Raw genomic sequence first — 22383 nt, 5'->3', positions numbered from 1 at the left:
CCAGGCTCAAGTGATCCTCGCACCTCAGCCTCCTGAATAGCTGGGACCACAGGCATGTGCCACCATGGCCAGATAATTTTTTGAATTTTTGGTAGACGTGGAGTTTCTGCCATGTTGCCCAGGCTGGTCTCGAACTCCTAAGCTCAAGCAATCCTTCTGCTGCGGCCTCCCAAAGTGCTGGGATTACAGGTGTAAGTCACTGTGCCTGGCCTTAAATATGCTTTTAATTTAATCAAACGTATTAAAATGTTTTGGCATGGTTAAAGAGTACTGTTGTTTCTCCCCATAGTAATTATATTAATTTTTCTGAAACTCATGTTTACCAGTCTTTAAAAAGTGACAATTTAGAAAAAATGCACTATTACATTTCCTGGAAATAATTAAGAAAGTTATTATTTGTGTCATGTCAATTTGGGAGGAACATAACAACGGGTGTTTTAGAAGTCTTATTTTTAAGCTAGATTCCTTTATATTTTTTGATGTTTGGAATGATATAATGGAAGGAACAACACAAGCTGAGTGTGATTGGAAGTGCCTGGAAAGATATTATTAGAATTCAAAATGACTTAGTAATTGAGGGAGTGTGAAATGTGGTCAGAATAAAATGCAGTGTAGTGAATTGTTGCTGGGAGGAAAAATAAGACTGCCCTAATGTATAATGGGGACTTATAGACAAATATGGATAAGATTTAAATTTCAGGGGTATAGTAAATCTAACTTGAATCAGCAATGTTAGTATATGTGATATTAAAAGATATAATGGCAGAATGTTATTTAAGTGTTGGGATCAGAGCAGTGTTCTAGGGACTAGGCTTAACTTCTAGGACAGAGGTTACAAACTGGCACCTCACAAAACCACCCCGATGGGTTTTGGTTGGGCTGAGAGAGAGAGAGTGGGAAAAGGAGAAGGAAAATGAAAGGAAGGAAGAAATTTCCAACTTTTAAAAAGTGAGAATTTTGACATAAAATCCAGATTTTCAGTGTCTCTTGAAATGTTTGGCAATATTGTGTACTGTTGTGACTAGCCTGTCTACAATAGACTCGTGCTGAACAGTAGCTGCTTACTTAAATTGGGGTGTGTCCTGTCCAGACCTCCATGGTTCCCCCCACTTCCTAGCTCTAAGCCACTAGCGCCAGGTATTGTTACAGTTCTTTCCCCGGCAATCGTTTTTCCCATACCAGGTCCGTACCTGTTTTAATTGCCTCCTGTTCACTCTGTCAGTGAGGAAGTGATTCTTGACCTAGGTTTATAGAAATGGCCAAACACCTGACACCCAACACTGGACAGGTAAGAGTGACGGTAGTTTATTCATCACATACACTCACCGCGTGAGGAGGAGAACATTGTATGCCACACAGGGCCACATCGGAGTTGCACTCAGGAACACAGTGAACAAGGATGGGCTTTGGGAGTCGGGCTTTGTAGTATCTAAAGGGTGAGGTGTCCCTCGGTTCCAACAGGAAGATGTGATTCGCTTGTTTGAATAATATCACAGGCTGATAGGGAACGGAAACTCACTACTCAGAGATAAGCAGGAACTACACCTGGTTCTTTTGATACAGAGGGTTATTTGGCTAGGGAATCATCTCTGGGAACAGAGCAGCAGGGGAACTTAAAGTTAGGCCATTTAAGGCCCTCCTGATTCCACCAGATATCGAAGCAGCACAGAACACTGGATCTTAGTTTTAGGTCTTATGACAAAATACCTTCCTTTACTCATTTACTTTGCTTGTCAAGCCCATGTACATATTTGGATGGGGACTCTAGCTAGGAGGAGGGATTTTTCTAATTCTAAAGGTTAGTGAAATTGAAATACATCTGCAAGGATGGTTATATATTTTCTTCTCTGAAGATTAAAAAGAAATGCAATGAACAAAACCCAAGAAAACTTCAGCTTTTTTTTTCTTTTTAATTTTTAATGACCAAAACAAAGCATCTAAAACTGCAGCTTCTGGAAGAACCACTTGTTCTTGCCTGTCTTGTACCTCTTTTCAAACTTGATCTTGGCCTCTTGTCCAGCCTTGCGTTTAAGAGCAGGGTGTCTGAAGACATCCTTATTAATTACAGTTTTGTCTAAGAGGATATCCACAGAGTACCTTGTGGGCATTAGGTGATTAGTTATAAACTTTCACAAAAGACTTGATCTTTGACCTCTTGGTGATCTTCTTCTTGCCCATGGCAGCTCTTACTTCGCAGGGATAGTGGTCAATTCCAGCCACCAGGGCATGGCTGTAGGGGCGATCTGCGGTGCCATCATCAATGTTCTTCACGATGACAGCTTTGCGTATGGAGTAGTGTCCAGCCAGGACAAACACCACTTTCCGAGGTTTCATGAACTTGCCCATTTCAACAGTAACCACTGGGGCCTACAGAGAAAGGAAAGAAGGAAAAACTTTAGTTTTTAAATGCACTTCTGCCCAGAGTGGATAACCTCTAGGATCTTTTAGGGATTTTTCTATACACAAAATGGCATTTAAGTTGGCATTAAGAAAATTTTATATGATTGATAGTGAAAGAACTTACCAACATTTACTAACATTATTAGGAAACATTTATTCATTTGGCCAATGTTTTTCATTTGTTCAAAAATTTTTATTAAATATATACTGGGTCAAGTGTTAAGGATTTAACAATAATGATTCATTTTCTTCCCTGAAAGAGCTTGCATTATGTTTGAAGAAACAGAACATTAAACTAACAATTACTAATCAATGTGGTAGGTGCTATTAAGGATATAAACACAAAACACAAAGAAGAGGAAAGGCATCGTGATCTGCTTGGAGGTTTAAATTTTTTAAAAATCAGATAATTGAGTATCTGAGATGACTCAGCACTCAATTGAAATTGAAAAAAGTCATCTCTCAAGGTCTTTCCAAGTTCAGTGTTTCTGAAATCTTCAATTTGAAAATTAGTACAAACCGGGTGCAGTGGCATGTGCCTGTCGTCCCAGCTACTTGGGAGGCTGAGGTGAGAGGATCACTTGAGCCCAGGAGTTAGAGGCTGTAGTATACTATAATCATGCCTATAAACAGCCACTGCACCTCAGCCTGGACAAGAAGTGAGACCCCATCTTTAAAATAACAAAAAGAAAGAAAAAATTAGTACTTTCTGTGTAATATCCACAGAGTACCTTGTGAAAATTAGGTGATTATAGTTATAAACTTTCACAAAAGCAGGAAATTGATGGATAATTAAGGAGAGTTTGATAAAAAAATGATTTGCAAAGGTGTAGACAGAGTTTAGAGAAATCACAAGAGATATTACAGTACCCTGGGGCAGGCCAGCAGGGAGACATCACTGCTGATCCCAAAGGGGAAGGGGAAGGGGAAGAAACGATTACTGGCACTTGAAGAGCGAGAATTATGGGGAGAGGACTTCCTGAGAGAAGTTGCAGCCTTCGGCTGAGCTACTAGCCAGTGACACCTTGTCTGCTTTGATCCTCTGTTTGTGCTTTACTTTGGCTAAACCCAGTGGGAAGCCAGAGGCTAAGAGAGTCATTTGATTCAGTCCATACAGCCAGCCTCCTGAGGCACAGAGAAGGGTGGAGAGTAGATCTGGAGGGGCAAACAGATAATATTCAGCATGTATATTATACATGCCGAATATATATTATATATGATATATATTATACATGCTGAATATATATATTATATATTATACATGCTGAACATATATAATTATATATAATATATAATACTTATTATATAATAGATATATTATATACTGATTATCTTGGGAGAGTAAACCAGCTTTTAGCCCTCATAACTTTTAAACTGTCATTAATAGATTATGTGAATTACCTGTGAATAAATAGTATCCCAGGTATGTTTCCTTTTTCTTTTCATATTTTACACAACAGAGAATGAGAAAAGACTTAACTGCCACAACTACATTTTTAAAAATACCTTAGGAACAACAGAAATTTATTTCTCACAGTTCTGGAGACTGGGAAGTCGAAGATCAAGGCACCAGCAGATGTGATGTCTGGGGAGGACCCATTTCCTGGTTCATAGATGGTGTCTTGTTGCTGTGTCCTCACATGGTGGAAATAGGTGAACAAGCTCTCTTGGCCTAGTTTTTAAAATTGACAAGTAAAAATTGTATATATTTATGGTGTACAACATGATGTTTTGATATATTGGGGAATGGCCAAATCATACTATTTAACATACTCATTATTTAACATACTTACCTTTTTTGATGGTGAGAACACTTTAAGTCTACTCTCTTAGCAATTTTCAAGTATATATTATATTGTTATTAACTATAGTCACCAAGGTGCACAATAGACCTCTTGAACTTATTCCTCCTAATTGAAATTTTGCGTCCTTTGTCCAATATCTCCTCAATCCCTCCATCCCCTAACAACCAAATTTTTGTGGAACCAAACTGGAGTACCATTGTCTCTTATTAATGGGAGATGGTAAGATAAGTTTTTAAATTGCCATTCAGTATGACCTAATTTTAACCCAGAATGTTATTACTATTTGTAATTGTTACATGTTCAAAAAACTCAGCAAAACTAAAATAATAAGAGACCTTGTATTTGGATGATGGTAGCAGAGACCACTGGTTGTCTGCAAAATCCATTCTTTTATTCTCTTTTTATCTTACAATAAAACAACGAATTAATGTTTTTAATTTGTAAAACTTCAGACAAGTTAAAAGGATAAAGACTATTATCTAAAAGGAAAGAAATCAGTAAAGATCTTGAAAAGTTAATTTTCTTTTTTTTTTCTTTTGTGGATGTATATATATATTTTTTTATTATTGTACTTTAAGTTTTAGGGTACATGTGCACAATGTGCAGGTTTGTTACATATGTATCCATGTGCCATGTTGGTGTGCTGCACCCATTAATTCATCATTTAGCATTAGGTGTATCTCCTAATGCTATCCCTCCCCCCTCCCCCGACCCCACAACAGTCCCCGGAGTGTGATGCTCCCTTTCCTGTGTCCATGTGTTCTCATTGTTCAATTCCCACCTATGAGTGAGAACATGCGGTGTTTGGTTTTTTGTCCTTGTGATAGTTTACTGAGAATGATGATTTCCAGTTTCATCCATGTCCCTACAAAGGACATGAACTCATCATTTTTTATGGCTGCATAGTATTCCATGGTGTATATGTGTCACATATTCTTAATTCAGTCTATCGTTGTTGGACATTTGGGTTGGTTCCAAGTCTTTGCTATTGTGAATAGTGCCACAATAAACATACGTGTACATGTGTCTTTATAGCAGCATAATTTATAGTCCTTTGGGTCTATACCCAGTAATGGGATGGCTGGGTCAAATGATATTTCTAGTTCTAGATCCCTGAGGAATCGCCACATTGACTTCCACAATGGTTGAACTAGTTTACAGTCCCACCAACAGTGTAAAAGTGTTCCTATTTCTCCACATCCTCTCCAGCACCTGTCGTTTCCTGACTTTTTAATGATGGCCATTCTAACTGGTGTGAGATGGTATCTCACTGTGGTTTTGATTTGCATTTCTCTGATGGCCAGTGATGATGAGCATTTTTTCATGTGTTTTTTGGCTGCATAAATGTCTTCTTTTGAGAAGTGTCTGTTCATGTCCTTCGCCCACTTTTTGATGGGGTTGTTTGTTTTTTTCTTGTAAATTTGTTTGAGTTCATTGTAGATTCTGGATATTAGCCCTTTGTCAGATGAGTAGGTTGCAAAAATTTTCTCCCATTCTGTAGGTTGTCTGTTCACTCTGATGGTAGTTTCTTTTGCTGTGCAGAAGCTGTTTAGTTTAATGAGATCCCATTTGTCAATTTTGGCTTTTGTTGCCATTGCTTTTGGTGTTTTAGACATGAAGTCCTTGCCCATGCCTATGTCCTGAATGGTAATGCCTAGGTTTTCTTCTAGGGTTTTTATGGTTTTAAGTCTAACATTTAAGTCTTTAATCCATCTTGAATTAATTTTTGTATAAGGTGTAAGGAAGGGATCCTGTTTCAGCTTTCTCCATATGGCTAGCCAGTTTTCCCAGCACATTTATTAAATAGGGAATCCCTTCTCCATTGCTTGTTTTTGTCAGGTTTATCAAAGATCAGATGTAGATATGTGGCATTATTTCTGAGGGCTCTGTTCTGTTCCGTTGATCTATATCTCTGTTTTGGCACCAGTATCATGCTGTTTTGGTTACTGTAGCCTTGTAGTATAGTTTGAAGTCAGGTAGTGTGATGCCTCCAGCTTCGTTCTTTTGGGTTATGATTGACTTGGTGATGCAGGCTCTTTTTTGGTTCCATATGAACTTTAAAGTAGTTTTTTCCAATTCTGTGAAGAAAGTCATTGGTAGCTTGGTGGGGATGGCATTGAATCTATAAATTACCTTGGGCAGTATGGCCATTTTCACGACATTGATTCTTCCAACCCATGAGCATGGAATGTTCTTCCATTTGTTTGTATCCTCTTTTATTTCATTGAGCAGTGGTTTGTAGTTCTCCATGAAGAGGTCCTTCACGTCCCTTGTAAGTTGGATTCCTAGGTATTTTATTCTCTTTGAAGCAATTGTGAATGGGAGTTCACTCATGATTTGGCTCTCTGTTTGTCTGTACTGGTGTATAAGAGTGCTTGTGATTTTTTGTACATTGATTTTGTGTCCTGAGACTTTGCTGAAGTTGCTTATCAGCTTAAGGAGATTTTGGGCTGAGACAATGGGATTTTCTAGATATACAATCATGTCATCTGCAAACAGGGACAATTTGACTTCCTCTTTTCCTAATTGAATACCCTTTATTTCCTTCTCCTGCCTGATTGCCCTGGCCAGAACTTCCAACACTATGTTGAATAGGAGTGGTGAGAGAGGGCATCCCTGTCTTGTGCCAGTTTTCAAAGGGAATGCTTCCAGTTTTTGCCCATTCACTATGATATTGACTGTGGGTTTGTCATAGATAGCTCTTATTATTTTGAGATACGTCCCATCAATACCTAATTTATTGAGAGTTTTTAGCATGAAGGGTTGTTGAATTTTGTCAAAGGCCTTTTCTGCATCTATTGAGATAATCATGTGGTTTTTGTCTTTGGTTCTGTTTATATGCTGGATTACATTTATTGATTTGCGTATGTTGAACCAGCCTTGCATCCCTGGGATGAAGCCCACTTGATCATGGTGTATAAGCTTTTTGATGTGCTGCTGGATTCGGTCTGCCAGTATTTTATTGAGGATTTTTGCATCAATGTTCATCAAGGATATTGGTCTAAAATTCTCTTTTTTGGTTGTGTCTCTGCCCGGCTTTGGTATCAGGACGATGCTGGCCTCATAAAATGAGTTAGGGAGGATTCCCTCTTTTTCTATTGATTGGAATAGTTTCAGAAGGAATGGTACCAGTTCCTCATTGTACCTCTGGTAGAATTCAGCTCTGAATCCATCTGGTCCTGGACTCTTTTTGGTTGTTAAGCTATTGATTATTGCCATAATTTCAGAGCCTGTTATTGGGCTATTCAGAGATTCAACTTCTTCCTGGTTTAGTCTTGGGAGGGTGTATTTGTCGAGGAATTTATCCATTTCTTCTAGATTTTCTAGTTTATTTGCATAGAGGTGTTTGTAGTATTCTCTGATGGTAGATTGTATTTCTGTGGGATCGGTGATGATATCCCCTTTATCACTTTTTATTGCATCTATTTGATTCTTCTCTCTTTTCTTCTTTATTAGTCTTGCTAGCAGTCTATCAATTTTGTTGATCTTTTCAAAAAACCAGCTCCTGGATTCATTAATTTTTTGAAGGGTTTTTTGTGTCTCTATTTCCTTCAGTTCTGCTCTGATTTTAGTTATTTCTTGCCTTCTGCTAGCTTTTGCATGTGTTTGCTCTTGCTTTTCTAGTTCTTTTAATTGTGATGTTAGGGTGTCAATTTTTGATCTTTCCTGCTTTCTCTCGTGGGTGTTTAGTGCTATAAATTTCCCTCTACACACTGCTTTGAATGTGTCCCAGAGATTCTGGTATGTTGTGTCTTTGTTCTCGTTGGTTTCAAAGAACATCTTTATTTCCGCCTTCATTTCATTATGTACCCAGTAGTCATTCAGGAGCAGGTTGTTCAGTTTCCATGTAGTTGAGTGGTTCTGAGTGAGTTTCTTAATCCTGAGTTCTAGTTTGATTGCACTGTGGTCTGAGAGACAGTTTTTTATAGTTTCTCTTCTTTTACATTTGCTGAGGAGAGCTTTACTTCCAACTATGTGGTCAATTTTGGAATAGGTGTGGTGTGGTGCTGAAAAAAATGTATATTCTGTTGATTTGGGGTGGAGAGTTCTGTAGATGTCTATTAGATCCACTTTGTGCAGAGCTGAGTTCAATTCCTGGATATCCTTGTTAACTTTCTGTCTCGTTGATCTGTCTAATGTTGACAGTGGGGTGTTAAAGCCTCCCATTATTATTGTATGGGAGTCTAAGTCTCTTTGTAGGTCACTCAGGACTTGCTTTATGAATCTGGGTGCTCCTGTACTGGGTGCATATATATTCAGGATAGTTAGCTCTTCTTGTTGAATTGATCCCTTTACCATTATGTAATGGCCTTCTTTGTCTGTTTTGATCATTGTTGGTTTAAAGTCTGTTTTATCAGAGACTAGGATTGCAACCCCTGCCTTTTTTTGTTTTCCATTTGCTTGGTAGATCTTCCTCCATCCTTTTATTTTGAGCCTATGTGTGTCTCTGCACGTGAGATGGGTTTCCTGAATATAGCACACTGATGGGTATTGACTCTTTATCCAGTTTGCCAGTCTGTGTCTTTTAATTGGAGCATTTAGTCCATTTACATTTAAAGTTAATATCGTTATGTGTTAATTTGATCCTGTCATTATGATGTTAGCTGGTTATTTTGCTCATTAGTTGATGCCGTTTCTTCCTAGCCTTGATGGTCTTTACAATTTGGCATGATTTTGCAGTGGCTGGTACCGGTTGTTCCTTTCCATGTTTAGTGCTTCCTTCAGGAGCTCTTTTAGGGCAGGCCTGGTGGTGACAAAATCACTCAGCGTTTGCTTGTCTGTAAAACATTTTATTTCTCCTTCACTTTTGAAGTTTAGTTTGGCTGGATATGAAATTCTGGGTTGAAAATTCTTTTCTTTAAGAATGTTGAATATTGGCCCCCACTCTCTCCTGGCTTGTAGAGTTTCTGCCGAGAGATCCGCTGTTAGTCTAATGGGCTTCCCTTTGTGGGTAACCTGACCTTTCTCTCTGGCTGCCTTTGACATTTTTTCCTTCATTTCAACTTTGGTGAATCTGACAATTATATGTCTTGGAGTTGCTCTTCTTGAGGAGTATCTTTGTGGCGTTCTCTGTATTTCCTGAATCTGAATGTTGGCCTGCCTTGCTAGATTGGGGGAAGTTCTCCTGGATAATATCCTGCAGAGTGTTTTCCAACTTAGTTCCATTCTCCCTGTCACTTTCAGGTACACCAATCAGACGTAGATTTGGTCTTTTCACATAGTCCCATATTTCTTGGAGGCTTTGTTCATTTCTTTTTATTCTTTTTTCTCTAGACTTCCCTTCTTGGTTCATTTCATTCATTTCATTTTCCATTGCTGATACCCTTTCTTCCAGTTGATCGCATTGGCTCCTGAGGCTTCTGCATTCTTCATGTAGTTCTCAAGCCTTGGCTTTCAGCTCCATCAGCTCCTTGAAGCACTTCTCTGTATTGGTTATTCTAGTTATACATTTGTGTAAATTTTTTTCAAAGTTTTTAACTTCTTTATAGTAAAATGATTTATAATCCTTTGGGTGTATACCCAGTAATGGGATTGCTGGGTCAAATGGTATTTCTCGTTCAAGATCCTTGAGGAATCTCCACACTGTCTTCCACAATGGTTGAACTAATGTACACTCTCACTAGCAGTATAAAAGCGTTCCTATTTCCCCACAGCCTCACCAGCATCTGTTGTTTCCTGACTTTTTAATAATTGCCATTCTAACTGGGGTGAGATGGTATCTCATTGTGGTTTTGATTTGCATTTCTCTAATGGCCAGTGATGATGAGCTTTTTCTCGTATATTTATCGGCCACATAAATGTCTTCTTTTGAGAAGTGTCTGTTCATATCCTTCACCCACTTTTTTATGGGGTTGTTTGTTTTTTTCTTGTAAATTTGTTTACGTTCCTTGTAGATTCTGGATATTAGCCTTTGTCAGATGGATAGATTGCAAAAATTTTTTCCCATTCTGTTTTCTTTTTTTTTGTTATGTCTTTTCCTGGTTTTGATATTAGGCAATAGTGGCTTTATGGAATGACTTAGAGAGGATTCCTTCTTTCCCTATCTTTGGAATAGTTTCAATAGGACTGATGTGAATTCTTCTTTGAACGTTTGATAGAATTCAACTGTGAATCTTTCTGATTCTGAAATGTTTTTTCTTGGCAGTTTTTAAATTACCATTTCAATTTTGCTGCTTGCTATTGGTCTGTTCAGAGTTTCTATTTCTTCCTGGTTTAATCTAGGAGGGTTGTATATTACCGGGAATTTATCCATCTCCTCTAGGTTTTTTAGTTTGTGGGGATAAAGGCCTTGAATTATCTTTTGTATTTCTGTGGTATCAGTTGTAATATCTCCTGGTTTTTTTTTTTTTTTCTTATTGAGCTTATTTGAATCTTCTCTCTTCTTTTCTTGGTTAATCTCGCTAATGGTCTATCAATTTTGTTAATCTTTTCAAAGAAGAATTTTTGTTTCATTTATCTTTTGTTATCATTTTTTGCTTGTTTGTTTGTTTCAATTTCATTTAGTGCTGCTCTGATCTTTGTTATTTATTTTCTTCTGCTGGGTTTAGGTTTGGTTTCTTCTTGTTTCTCTAGTTCCTTGAGGTCTGACCTTAGATTGTCTATTTGTGCTCTTTTGGACTTTCTGATGTATGCATTTATTGCTATGAATGCTCCTCTTAGCACTGCTTTTGCTGTATCCCAGAGGTTTTGTTAGGTTGTGTCACTATTATTGTTCCATTCAAATAAGTTTTAAATTTCCATCTTGATTTCATTATTGACCCAAAGATTATTCAAGAGCAGATTATTTAATTTCCATGTATTTGCCTGGTTTTGAGGATTCCTTTTGGAGTTGATTTCTAATTTTATTCCACTATGGTCTGATGGAGTACTTGATAGAATTTTGATTTTCTTAAATTTATTGAGAAGTGGTTTGTGGCCTATCATATGGTCTATCTTGGAGAATGTTCCATGTGCTGATGAATAGAATGTATATTCTGCAGTTGTTGGGTAGAATGTTCATAAATATCTATTAAGTCCATTTGTTCTAGGGTAGAGTTTAAGTCCATTGTTTTTTTTGTTGACTTTCTGTCTTGATGACCTACCTTGTGCTGTCAGTGGAGTACTGAAGTCCCCCACTATTATTGTATTGTTGTCTGTCTCATTTCTTAGGTCTAGCAGTAATTGTTTTGTAAGTTTGGGAGCTCCAGTGTTAGGTGCATATATATTTAGGATTGTAATATTTTCCTGCTGGACTAGTCCTTTTATGATTATATAATGTCCCTCTTTGTCTTTTTTTTTAACTGTTGTCATTTTAAAATCTGTTTTGTCTGATATGAGAATAGCTACTCCTGCTCACTTTTGGTGTCCATTTGCATGGACTATCTTTTTCCACCCCTTTATCTTAAGTTTATGTGAGTCTTTATATGTTAGGTGAGTCTCTTGAAGACAGCAGGCACTTGGTTGGTGAATTCTTATCCATTCTACCATTCTTTATCTTTTAAGTGGATAATTTAGGCCATTTATGTTCAATATTAGTATTGAGATGTGAGGTAGTGTTCTATTTATCTTGCTAGTTGTTGCCTTAATACCTTTTTTATTTTTTTACTATTATTATTGTGCTATTGTCTTATAGGTCCTGTGAGATTTATGCTTTAAGGAGGTTCTATTTTGGTGTATTTCAAGGATTTGTTTCAAGATTTAGAGCCCCTTTTAGCAGTTCTTATAGAGCTGGCTTGGTAGTGGCAAATTCTCTCAGCATTTGTTTGTCTGAAAAAGACTGTATCATTCTTTCATTTATGAAGCTTAGTTTCACTGGATACAAAATTCTTGGCTAATAATTGTTTTGTTTAAGGAGGCTAAAGATAGGACCCCAATCCCTTCTAGCTTGCAGGGTTTCTGCTGAGAAATCTGCTGTAATCTGATAAGTTTTCCTTTATAGGTTATCTGATGCTTCTGCCTCACAGCTCTTAAGATTCTTTCCTTTGTCTTGACTTTAGATAACCTGATGACTATGTGCCTTGGTGATGATCATTTTGTGATGAATTTCCCAGGTGTTCATTGAGTTCCTTGTATTTAGATGTCTAGATCTCTAGCAAGGCTAGGGAGGTTTTCCTCAATTATTCCCTCAAGTTTTCCAAACTTTTAGATTTCTCTTATTCCTTGGGAACACCAATTATTCTTAGGTTTGGTCATTTAATATAATCTCAAACTTCTTGGATCTTTCATTCATTTTCTAAAATTCTTTTTTCTTTGTCTTTGTCAGACAGATTGAGTTGATTAGAGAGCCTTGTCTTTGAGTTCCGAAGTTCTTTCTTCTACCAGTTCAATTCTATTGTTGAAACTTTCCAGTGTACTTTGTATTTCTCTAAGTGTATCTTTCATTTCCAGAAGTTGTGATTGTTTTTTATTGATGCTACCTAGTTCTCCGGAGATTTTTTTCTTCATATCCTGTATTCTATTATTTTTTAAATTTCTCTAAGTTGATTTTCACCTTTCTCTGGTACCTCCTTGATTAGCTTAATAATCAACCCTCTGAATTATTTTTCTGGCAATTCAAAGATTTCCTTTTGGTTTGGATCCATTGCTGGTGAGCTACTGCAATCTTTTGGGGGTGTTAAAGAACCTTGTTTTGTCATATTACCAGAATTGTTTTTCTGGTTTCTTCTCATTTGGGTGGACTATGTCAGAGAAAAGATCTGGGGCTCAAAGGCTGCTCTTCAGATTCTTTTGTCCCACAGGGTGATCCCTTGATGTGGTGCTCTCCCCCTCCCCTAGAGATAGGGCTTCCTGAGAGCTGGACTGCAGTGATTATTTCTCTTCTGGATCTAGCCACCCAGCAGAGCCACTGGGCTCTGGGTTGGTACTGGGGAGTGTCTTCAAAGGGTCCTGTGATGTGGTTTGTCTTCAGGTCTCCCAGCCATGGATATTAGCACCTGTGGCAGTGGAGGTAGGAGAGTGAAGTGGACTCTGTGGGGGTCCTTGGTTGTAGTTTTGTTTAGTGTTCTTTTTTTTGTTTTTGTTTTTTGAATGCTGCTTGTACTAGCAATGAAGTAGTTGCATGGACAGACTCAGGACCTCTAGTTAGCCAGCATGTTACAGATGGTGGAATTAGCTGTTGTTTTTTCCTTTCTTGGGGCACGGTTGTTCTTTTATGAGTTGCTGTAATGGCTTAAGTTGGTTGACCTCCAGCCATGAGATAGCACTTTCAAGAGAGCATCATCTGCTGTAGTACAGCAGGGATACAAGATTTCCCCAAGGTTGTCTGGATAAGCATTTGGTTTATCAGGCAATGAGCAGGGCCATAGAGCTCCCAAGAGATTACATGTCTTTTGTCTTTGGGTACCAGGACAAGTAGACAAAGACCATCAGGTGGGGCCAGGGTTAGTCATGTCTGAGCTCAGACTCTTTTTGGGCAGGGTTTGCTGCAGCTGCTGTGGGGATGGGGGTGTGGTTCTCAGGCCATGTTCCCAGGGGGATTATTGCTGACTCTCCTGCATCATAGAGGTCATCAGGGAAGTTGGGGAGAGCCAGCAGTGACAGCAATTCAGCTTTGCCTGAAATCAATCAAGTTTCCAATGTTCATGGGTCTCTTTTCTTTTCTTTTCTTTTCTTTCCTTTCTTTCTTTCTTTCTTTCTTTCCTTCTTTTTCTTTCTTTCCTTTCTTTCTTTATTTCTTTTTCTTTCTTTCTTTCTTTTTTTATTGAGATGGAGTCTTGCTCTGTTGCCCAGGCTGGAGTACAGTGGTGCAATCATAGCTCACTGCAGCCTCGACCTCCTGGGCTCAAGCAGTCCTCCCACCTCAGCCTCCCACGTAGATGGGACTACAGGTGCATGCCATCATGCCCAGCTGATTTTTGTATTTTCATTAGAGATGGGGGGGTTTCACTGTGTTTCCCAGGCTGGTCTTGAACTCCTGGCCTCAAGTGATCCTCCTTCCTTGGCTTCCCAAAGTACTGGGATGACAGGCATGAACTACCATCCCTGGCTTCATGAGTCTCTTTCTAACCTCTCTATTTCGTTAGATATCTATGACCAGTACTACATTGGTCTCTTTGATCACTATCATATTGTTTCAGTTACTATATCTTTATAATAAATCTTGATATCTAGTAGGTTAGGCCCCCAGGTTGGTTCTTCAGGACTGCCCTGGATCTTTTTGACCCTTTGTGCTTTTATACAAATTATAGAATCAGCTCTTTGGGTTCCATAAAAACAATGCAAAACAGACAACCCCCATTCATTGTGTGATTGAAACTATAGGCTTTACTAAAATGTCACTGTCACTCCCCCTCATGCCCTCATTTCCTTCCTAACTCAATTTGGATTCCAGATACAATCAATTCTTTGCAAACACCTGAAATTCTCCAAACTCCTTTGTCCCTCTGTTCCTTCTTTATACTTCTCCCACATAATTGCTTAATTACTCTGTGCCTCTACCCCAACAGCTAAAATTGCTAGAGAAAAACAAATAACTATACTGAGTAGTTTCATTTAAAATTCATGACTGCGGATCTCAAATGGGTTCTCAAAACTGTCTAAATGTTCAGTTACGCTTGCCATTCCCCAAAATTACTGCTATCATACCTTTCCCTCTTCTCCAACTTCCTATTCCTGCCCCTCCTTTCCTGACTCTCAGCTAATGCTCTTGCTTCACACTTCACTGAGGAAGTCAGAGCAAAGATCAGAAATCCCTCATTATCCCATCTCCAGCACCCACAGTGTCTGCCCTCCCTCCTGTGCTAAGAATTAACTCTCCCTCCCAAAGGCCAACTCCTTCACTTGTGTTCTGGATCTCATCTCCTCTTATTTTTCAAGACACCTCCTTTTGCATTCTCTCTCTTCTATGTCATCCCTTGTTCACTTTCCATGAACTAACTTCCATCAGCATAAAAACACACTATTATCAAACTAACAAATAGGCAAAACCTCTTAGGATCCCTTCCTTCAGCTAATATACCAGCAGAGGTTGTATGATGTAGTGGTTATGAACATAAACTCTGATGTCAGACTCTTTGGGTTCAAATTTCTCCTCCACTAACCCCCATTGTGATCCTGGGCAAACTCCCTTGTTCCGTAGAGGAGCCACTAGCCACATGTGGCCATTTAAAGTTTATATTAATTAAAATTAAATTAAATTAAAAATTCAGTTCTTCATTTGGACTAGTCACATTTCAAGTGGGGTTAGGGGCTACCACATTGGATGACACAAATATAGAACTATTCCATTATTGCAGGAAGTTCCACTGGACATGGCTGATCTAGAGTAGGTGCATGCCTTTCTCAGTTTTATTCTATCATGTTGCCACTTTAATATCATAGCACTTATTGCTCTCTGATATATTTTGTGTTTACTTATTTATTTATTTATTATCTGTATTTTCCTATTAGAATACAAGCTCCATGGGAGCATGTTCTGCGTCACTGTTTGATTCCCAGTGCCTAGAACAGGGCCTGATGTTACCGAGTTCAACAAATATTTATTCAATGTTGGCTGATCAGACATTTAAAAAGCTTTGGGCTAAGAAGAGAAATGTTTACCTGGACACAGTGTACTCATTTTCACGTTGCTCCCAGATATTAACTATGGTATATTGATAGTGAGGAATAAAGTAATTATAATATTTTGAGGTTGGTGAACTTCAGGAAAAAGGAAAAATCAATTGTACTGAGACTGGGAGACTGGGTCCTCCTCTTTATATGCTACGGAATATTATGAACCAGGCTGAGGCCTGACTGGAATATTTGGAAGTTTAAAAATTTGAGGACATATGTGAACCATTGTTTGGGAATTACAGACTTAATTTGTGGGTTTGCTTGTTTTGAAGTAGGCTGCCTCACATTCTTGAGGATGTTTATTGAAATATTGCTTATAATAGCAAATAACTGGAAACAACTTAAATTTTCATCAACACAGGAACAGACAAATACATTATGATATAGTCATACAATGAAGCATTGTGGAACAGTAAAATGACTACTAACCCATGTCTCTATTTTATCAGTGTAAGTAGACCTCAAAAACCTAGTAAAGAGTTGAAAAGAGCAATAATTAGTAGACGAATAAATATGCTGTAAACATTTATATAAAATTTAAAAACACAAAAAGTGGCCTCTATGATCACATAGATTAGTAATTCAAGTTTTAAACATGTTGACTCTAAGGACACATCTGGATGGGTACCTCTAGGACAAAAGAGTAGGGAATGGGATCAGGGACAGGTACAACAGACTTCAACAGCATTCGCAAAGTTTTGTTTCCTTAGAAAACTTGGAATCTAACATGAGAATATATTAATATTTAAGTGATCAAGATGTTTGTTGTTATTCTCTAGAGTTTGCTGTATATTTGAAACATTTTAGAATTTTAAAAAAGGAAGTAAGCTGTATCTGCATCAAGTGATGACCTGCACATTCATTCAACAGGAATTGAGAACCAGCTGTGTGTGTGTTATTGTGCTGGTTGCTAAGGGTTCCAGAGAAGTCACGTAGGACATAGGCCTTGCCTTCCAGAAGCCTGCTGTCTTAGTTGAAATGATAATACACCCTTACACTGAACAGTTAAGCCATGGAAGGCAGCATATAATTATGTATCAAAACAAGGAGTAGAATTAAGTTCTGAACAAGCTTGGAAATTCAAGTTCCTGCAGTAAGTAGAGAAGACCTGGAGGAGAGGTAATTTGAAGAGTGAATTTGAATAGACAGAAGGAAAGAAAGTTAAGTACATTCCAGGCTGGGGAAGCACCATATGGGAAGTTTGAACGGGATTAGTAAAAATCATCCTGTAGAAGTTAAGAGGTTTTTGGGGGTTTTTTTTTTGAGAAAAAATTAAATAGATAGTATGAGACCCCGAGATGCTTAATACTGTGTCTGTGAATATAAACATCCAACAGGTAAGTGGGGAAGCATTCACAGCTATGAGGAACCGGAGTGACATGGTTGATTTGATTTCTTTGAATTTGATCTGATTGTGCTGTGCAGAGTAGACTGGAATAAAAGAAGATGAGAAGTAGGAAACTCAGCTAAATGGCCGTTTCATCAGTCTAACAGTTAGAAAATGAGGGCTTGAAGTCAGGTGGTATTAATGAGAATGGAGGAAAAAAATAAACTAATGTTTCCAAGCAGAGCAGGTATTATTGGCCACATTTTACAAAGGCACAGAGTGAGTAAGCAATTTTTCCAAAGGTCTTATAGATATTAAGTGCCAGAGTCTAGAATCAAATTCAGGTCTTCTTCTCTCCAAAGTTTGTGAGTTGAGATTTTGAAAAATGGATCAAAAGGACTTGAGGGACAATTGGATTTAGAACATGAAAGAGAAAGAAGGATGAAAGAACAATGAGGTTTTTGTTGCCAGTAAAGTGCCTGGTGGAAACTGGACATTTGCAAGGGTAAGCTGTTTTGGTGGAGAACAAAATGCATTCAGTGTGGAAGATGGAAAGATTGAGTTGACGGTGGGCCATCCCAGTGCAGATGGTTTGCACACGGTTGGAGCGCTGGTGGCTTAAGCTCTCAGATTTAAAGTGTTGAAAGTCGTTACCACAGAGTGGTAATTTAATTCTGAAGACAGGAGTTATCAGAAGGAATACATAGACATAAAGAGAAGGGCAGAGTGTATGAGAAATGCCCACACTTATGACTTTTCACTTGGTAAAATGGAAGTGCCAACAGGAAAGCAAGAGAGGACAATTGGAGAGAGGAGAAACACAAGGTTTGCTTGTTTGTTTTGTTTTGTGCCACTGAAGGCTGTTCATTGAGGAAGGTTGTATAAAGAAGTGGGTGCTTGAATATGTCAAGTACAAACATACCTTATGTTCTTGTGGATTGATTTATTGTGCTTTATAGATGTTGCATGTTTTACAAATTGAAGGTTTGTGGCAGCCCTGCGTCAAGTAAGGAGAAAGTCTATTGGTGCCATTTTCCCAGCAGCATGTTCTCACTTTGTGTCTCTATGTCACATTTTGGTAACGGTTGCAATATTTTAAAATTTTATATTAACATTATATCTTTTATGGTGATCCATTATCAGTAATTTTTTGATGTTACTATTATAATTTATTTTGAGGAACCATAAACTGTGTCCATAAGGTGAACTCAATCAATAAATGTGTATGTTCTGACTGCTCCATTGACCAGCCATTCCTCCAAGTCTCTTCCTCTCTTCAGGTCTCTCTATTCCCTGAGACACAACAAATGTTGAAATTAAGCCAAGTAATAACCTACGATGGCCTCTAAGTGTTCAAGTGAAAGGAAGAGTCAGGTATCTCTCACTTTAAATCAAAAGGTAGAAATGATTAAACTTAGTGAGGAAGGCATGTCAAAAGCCCAGACAGGTCAAAAGCTAGGTCTCTTGCTCCAAACAGTTAGCCAAGTTGTGAGTGCAAAGGAAAAGTTTTTGAAGAAAATTAAAAGTGCTATTCTGGTGAATACATGAATGTTGAGAAAGAGAAACAGCCTTATTGCGGACATGGAGAAAGTTTAAGTCTCTAGTTTTAGTATCCCATTTTAGTCTAGATACTAAAGCCAGCCACAACATTCCCTAAGCCAAAGCCTAATCTAGAGCAAGGCCCTAAGTCTCTTCAAGTCCATGAAAACTGAGATGTGAGGAGAAAAATTGGAAGTTAGCAGAGATTGGTCCTTGAGGTTTAAGGAAAGAAGCCATGTCCATAACATAAAAATGCAAGGTGAAGCAGCAAGTGCTGATAGGGAAGGTTCGCCAAGTTAGCTAGAAGATCTAACTAAGATAACTGCTGAAGGTGGCTACACTAAACAACAGATTTTCATTGTAAATGCAAAAGCCTTCTAGTGGAAGAAGATGCCATTTAGGACTTACATAGCTAGAAAGGAGAAGTCAATGCCTGGCTTCAAAGCTTCACAGGACAGGCTGACTCTCTCGTTTGGGGCTAATGAAGCTGGTGACTTTAAATTGAAGCCAGTGCTCATTTACCATTCTGAGAACTCTAGGGGCCTTAAGAAGTGTACTAAATCTATTCTGCATATGCTTTGTAAATGGAACAACAATACCTGGTTGACAACATACTTGTTTTTAGCCTGGTTTACTGAATATTTTAAGCCTGCTGTTAAGATCTACTGCTCAGAAAAATATTTCAAAATATACTGCTCATAGACAATGCACCTATCACCCAAGAGTTCTGATGGAGATGTACAAGATTAATGTTTTCACGTCTGCTAGCACAATATCCATTCTTCAGCCATGGGTCAAGGAGTAAGTTCACCTTTCAAGTCTTATTGTTTAAGAAATACCTTTTTTAAGGCTTTAGATGTCATAGGTAGTGGTTGTTCTGATGGATCTGGGCAAAGTAAACTGAAAAACTTCTGGGAAAGATTTTCCATTGTAGATGACATTAAGGACATTAATGATTCATGGGAGAAGGTTAAAATATCAACATGAACAGAAGTTTGGAAGAAGTTGGTTTCAACTCTCATAGATGACTCTCAGGGATTCAAGACTTCAGTGGAGGAAGTAACTGTAGATGTGGTGGAAATAGCAGGAGAACTAGAATTAGAAGTGGAGCCTGAAGATGGGACTGACTTGCTGCAATCTCATGATCAAACTTGAAGGGTTAAAGAGTTGCTTTTTATAGATGAGCAAAGACAGTGGTGTCTTGAGATGGAATCTACTCCTGGTAAAGATACTGTGAACATTGTTGAAATGACAACAAAAGATTCACACACACACACTTAGCTGATAAAGCAGTGGCAGGGCTTGAATGGACTGTGTCCAATTTTGAAAGTCATTCGACTTTGGGTGAAATGCTATCAAACAGCATCACGTACTACAGAGAAATTTTTTGTAGAAGGAAGAGTTAATCGATTTGGCAAGTTCAATGTTGTCTTAGTTTTCAAAATTACCACAGACACCCCAGCCTTCAGCAACTGCCACTGTAATCAGTCAGCAGCCATCCACGTCGAGGATGTGGAAGAAAGCCATCTACCTTCTCTATCAGCAAAGAGATTACAACTCACTGAAGGCTCAGATATTCATTAACACATTTTAGCAATAAAGTATTTTAAATCAAGATATGTACATTTTTAAAGACATAATGCTATTACACATTTAATAGACTATAGTGTAGAATAAACATAACTTTTACATGCACTGGAAAACCAAAAATGTGTGTGAATTGCTTTACTGTGATATTTAGCTTATTGCAGTGATTTGGAACCAAACCCGAATATCTCTGAGGTGTGCCTGTACAATAGTGTTGGTTAAAGAGGATGACAATTGATGCTGGATTGTTGTAATCTGTTATTGTACAAAAAAGCCACAGGATTAAGAAGAGATCTAGAAGGTGTGGTTCCTAGACCTTTATCTTTCATATACCAGTAACAGTTCAAAAAAAGATTTGGGGGAACTAAATAAGACCATTAAAAACATTGTAATCTTTTATCAATCTAATTTTTATAAAAGAAAGAAAATCTTTTTTCACATGAATTTAGGAGGCTGTAATCACCGGATAAAGGATGGTTCATCCTGAGGGCAGCATTTTTGATATGAATGGATTCTAAGTCTAACCTTTCTGGAGCAGATTTACGAATTTGCATTGGGAAGCCATTGGGGCAATATATGTGGTGCCTCCTCTGACTCCCTCTCCCAGCAAATCTAGTATGTTATTGTCTTTATTTATTATTATTATTTTTGAGACAGGGTCTTGCTCTGTCGGCCAGGCTGGAGTGCAATGATGCGATCTTGGCTCACTGCAACCTCCGCTTCCCAGGTTCAAGCTATTCTCCTGCCTCAGCCTCCTGAGTAGCTGGAACTACAGGCACATGCCACCATGCCCGGCTGATTTTTGTACTTTTAGTAGAGACGGGGTTTCACGATGTTGGCCAGGCTGGTCTCGAACTTGTGACCTCAAGTGATCCACCTGCCTCGGCCTCCCAAAGTGCTGGGATTACAAGCATGAGCCACAGCACTGGCCTTGTCTTTAAAACTAACTTTTGTTTATAAAACATCTTTCCTCAGGTTCCCAAAGATGAGGTTTCAGGAAGTTTGGTAGATCCATATAGATATATAATGGAGCAGGTTAAAAATAACCACTTGGTGGAGAATTGCTTGTGGAACATTCTTCCTGGTGAGAGCAGCACGTGTGCTTAGGAGAGGGAGATTGTGGAAGTAATAATAGCTCCCTGAAATTATAGTTAAATTATCACACATGGCCAGGAGAAAAGCCATGAGTTATTTATTCCTTGGCATTTCGAGGTATATTCCGTATCCAATCCAGGAGTCTGATTATTCTCCAAGTCCAATTATCCTGCTGATGTAGACAATCCTAACTCTGCAGAGGAGCTACTGAAATTCTAGAATCTTCTGTCTTCCTATTATGCTGCCTGCCTCATCCATAATGGAGATTGGAAGGAGAGTTTGACTTTATCACCAAAGCCGCATGAACTGGGCAAACTCAAAACTGGGCAGATCTCAAGGAAGGGGGCTGGCTTGGAGCCAGATCAGATTCAGAAATAAAATAAAAAGGCAATTTACATGGATATATTTTGTGATAGTAAAGATAAAAATTAAAAATAAAAAAATAAAAAGACACTAACTATACTGTGGTGCATTGCAGCACAGGCTCAAATAGGATGTTTACAAATGGAACCTGAAAATTTTTTGTACAGAAACAGTTTTTTTTGCTGACTTAGGAAAGAATAAGAGGCTAATTATACAGGCTCAACCAACAACAACAAAAATGTTTTATACATTAAAATCTGTTTTGATTTTTAAAAATAAATAGCTCTTAAGCAGACACTGAAATTAACAGATTTCATTGCCAGAAAGATAAAAATTTCCCACATACTCACCACAAAATATTATCCTTTATCTATAGCATATGTTTCAATTGGTTCTGCAATTATATTTGGTAGTCATTTTTTTCCAACTAACTGTTCTTTTAATTTTGAAAATATTGTCCTTGTTCAATTTTTTTTTCATTTGTGTGCTCTACAAGAAGTAGATATTTCTAAGTTCTGGGGAAAATCTTCTACAGATTAAAATAACACTATGATAATGCTAATGAAAACACTAAGATGAAAAACATTTCCACAGAAAGTACTCTATGTCATCAGTCTCTAAGAAAAAAATCAACAACATCACTTGTAAAACATATTTTAAAAACATTACTTAGGTTTTTCCTTTTTATTGTGCATTATAAATAAATACAGAAAAGTACACAAAACATGCATGTGC

The 22383-nt window shown here is 38.0% G+C and overlaps 1 pseudogene; it reads right to left on the bottom strand.

The window, feature by feature from the left end:
- Positions 1-1937: 1937 nt before the first annotated feature.
- LOC116456151 (large ribosomal subunit protein eL27-like) lies at positions 1938-2346 on the bottom strand (annotated as a pseudogene).
- Positions 2347-22383: the final 20037 nt, after the last annotated feature.

This window comes from Hylobates moloch, unplaced genomic scaffold, assembly GCF_009828535.3.
Source record: "Hylobates moloch isolate HMO894 unplaced genomic scaffold, HMol_V3 SCAFFOLD_16, whole genome shotgun sequence".
In the NCBI taxonomy this organism is placed as follows: domain Eukaryota; kingdom Metazoa; phylum Chordata; class Mammalia; order Primates; family Hylobatidae; genus Hylobates; species Hylobates moloch.
This window is presented reverse-complemented; position numbering and strand designations above follow the sequence as displayed.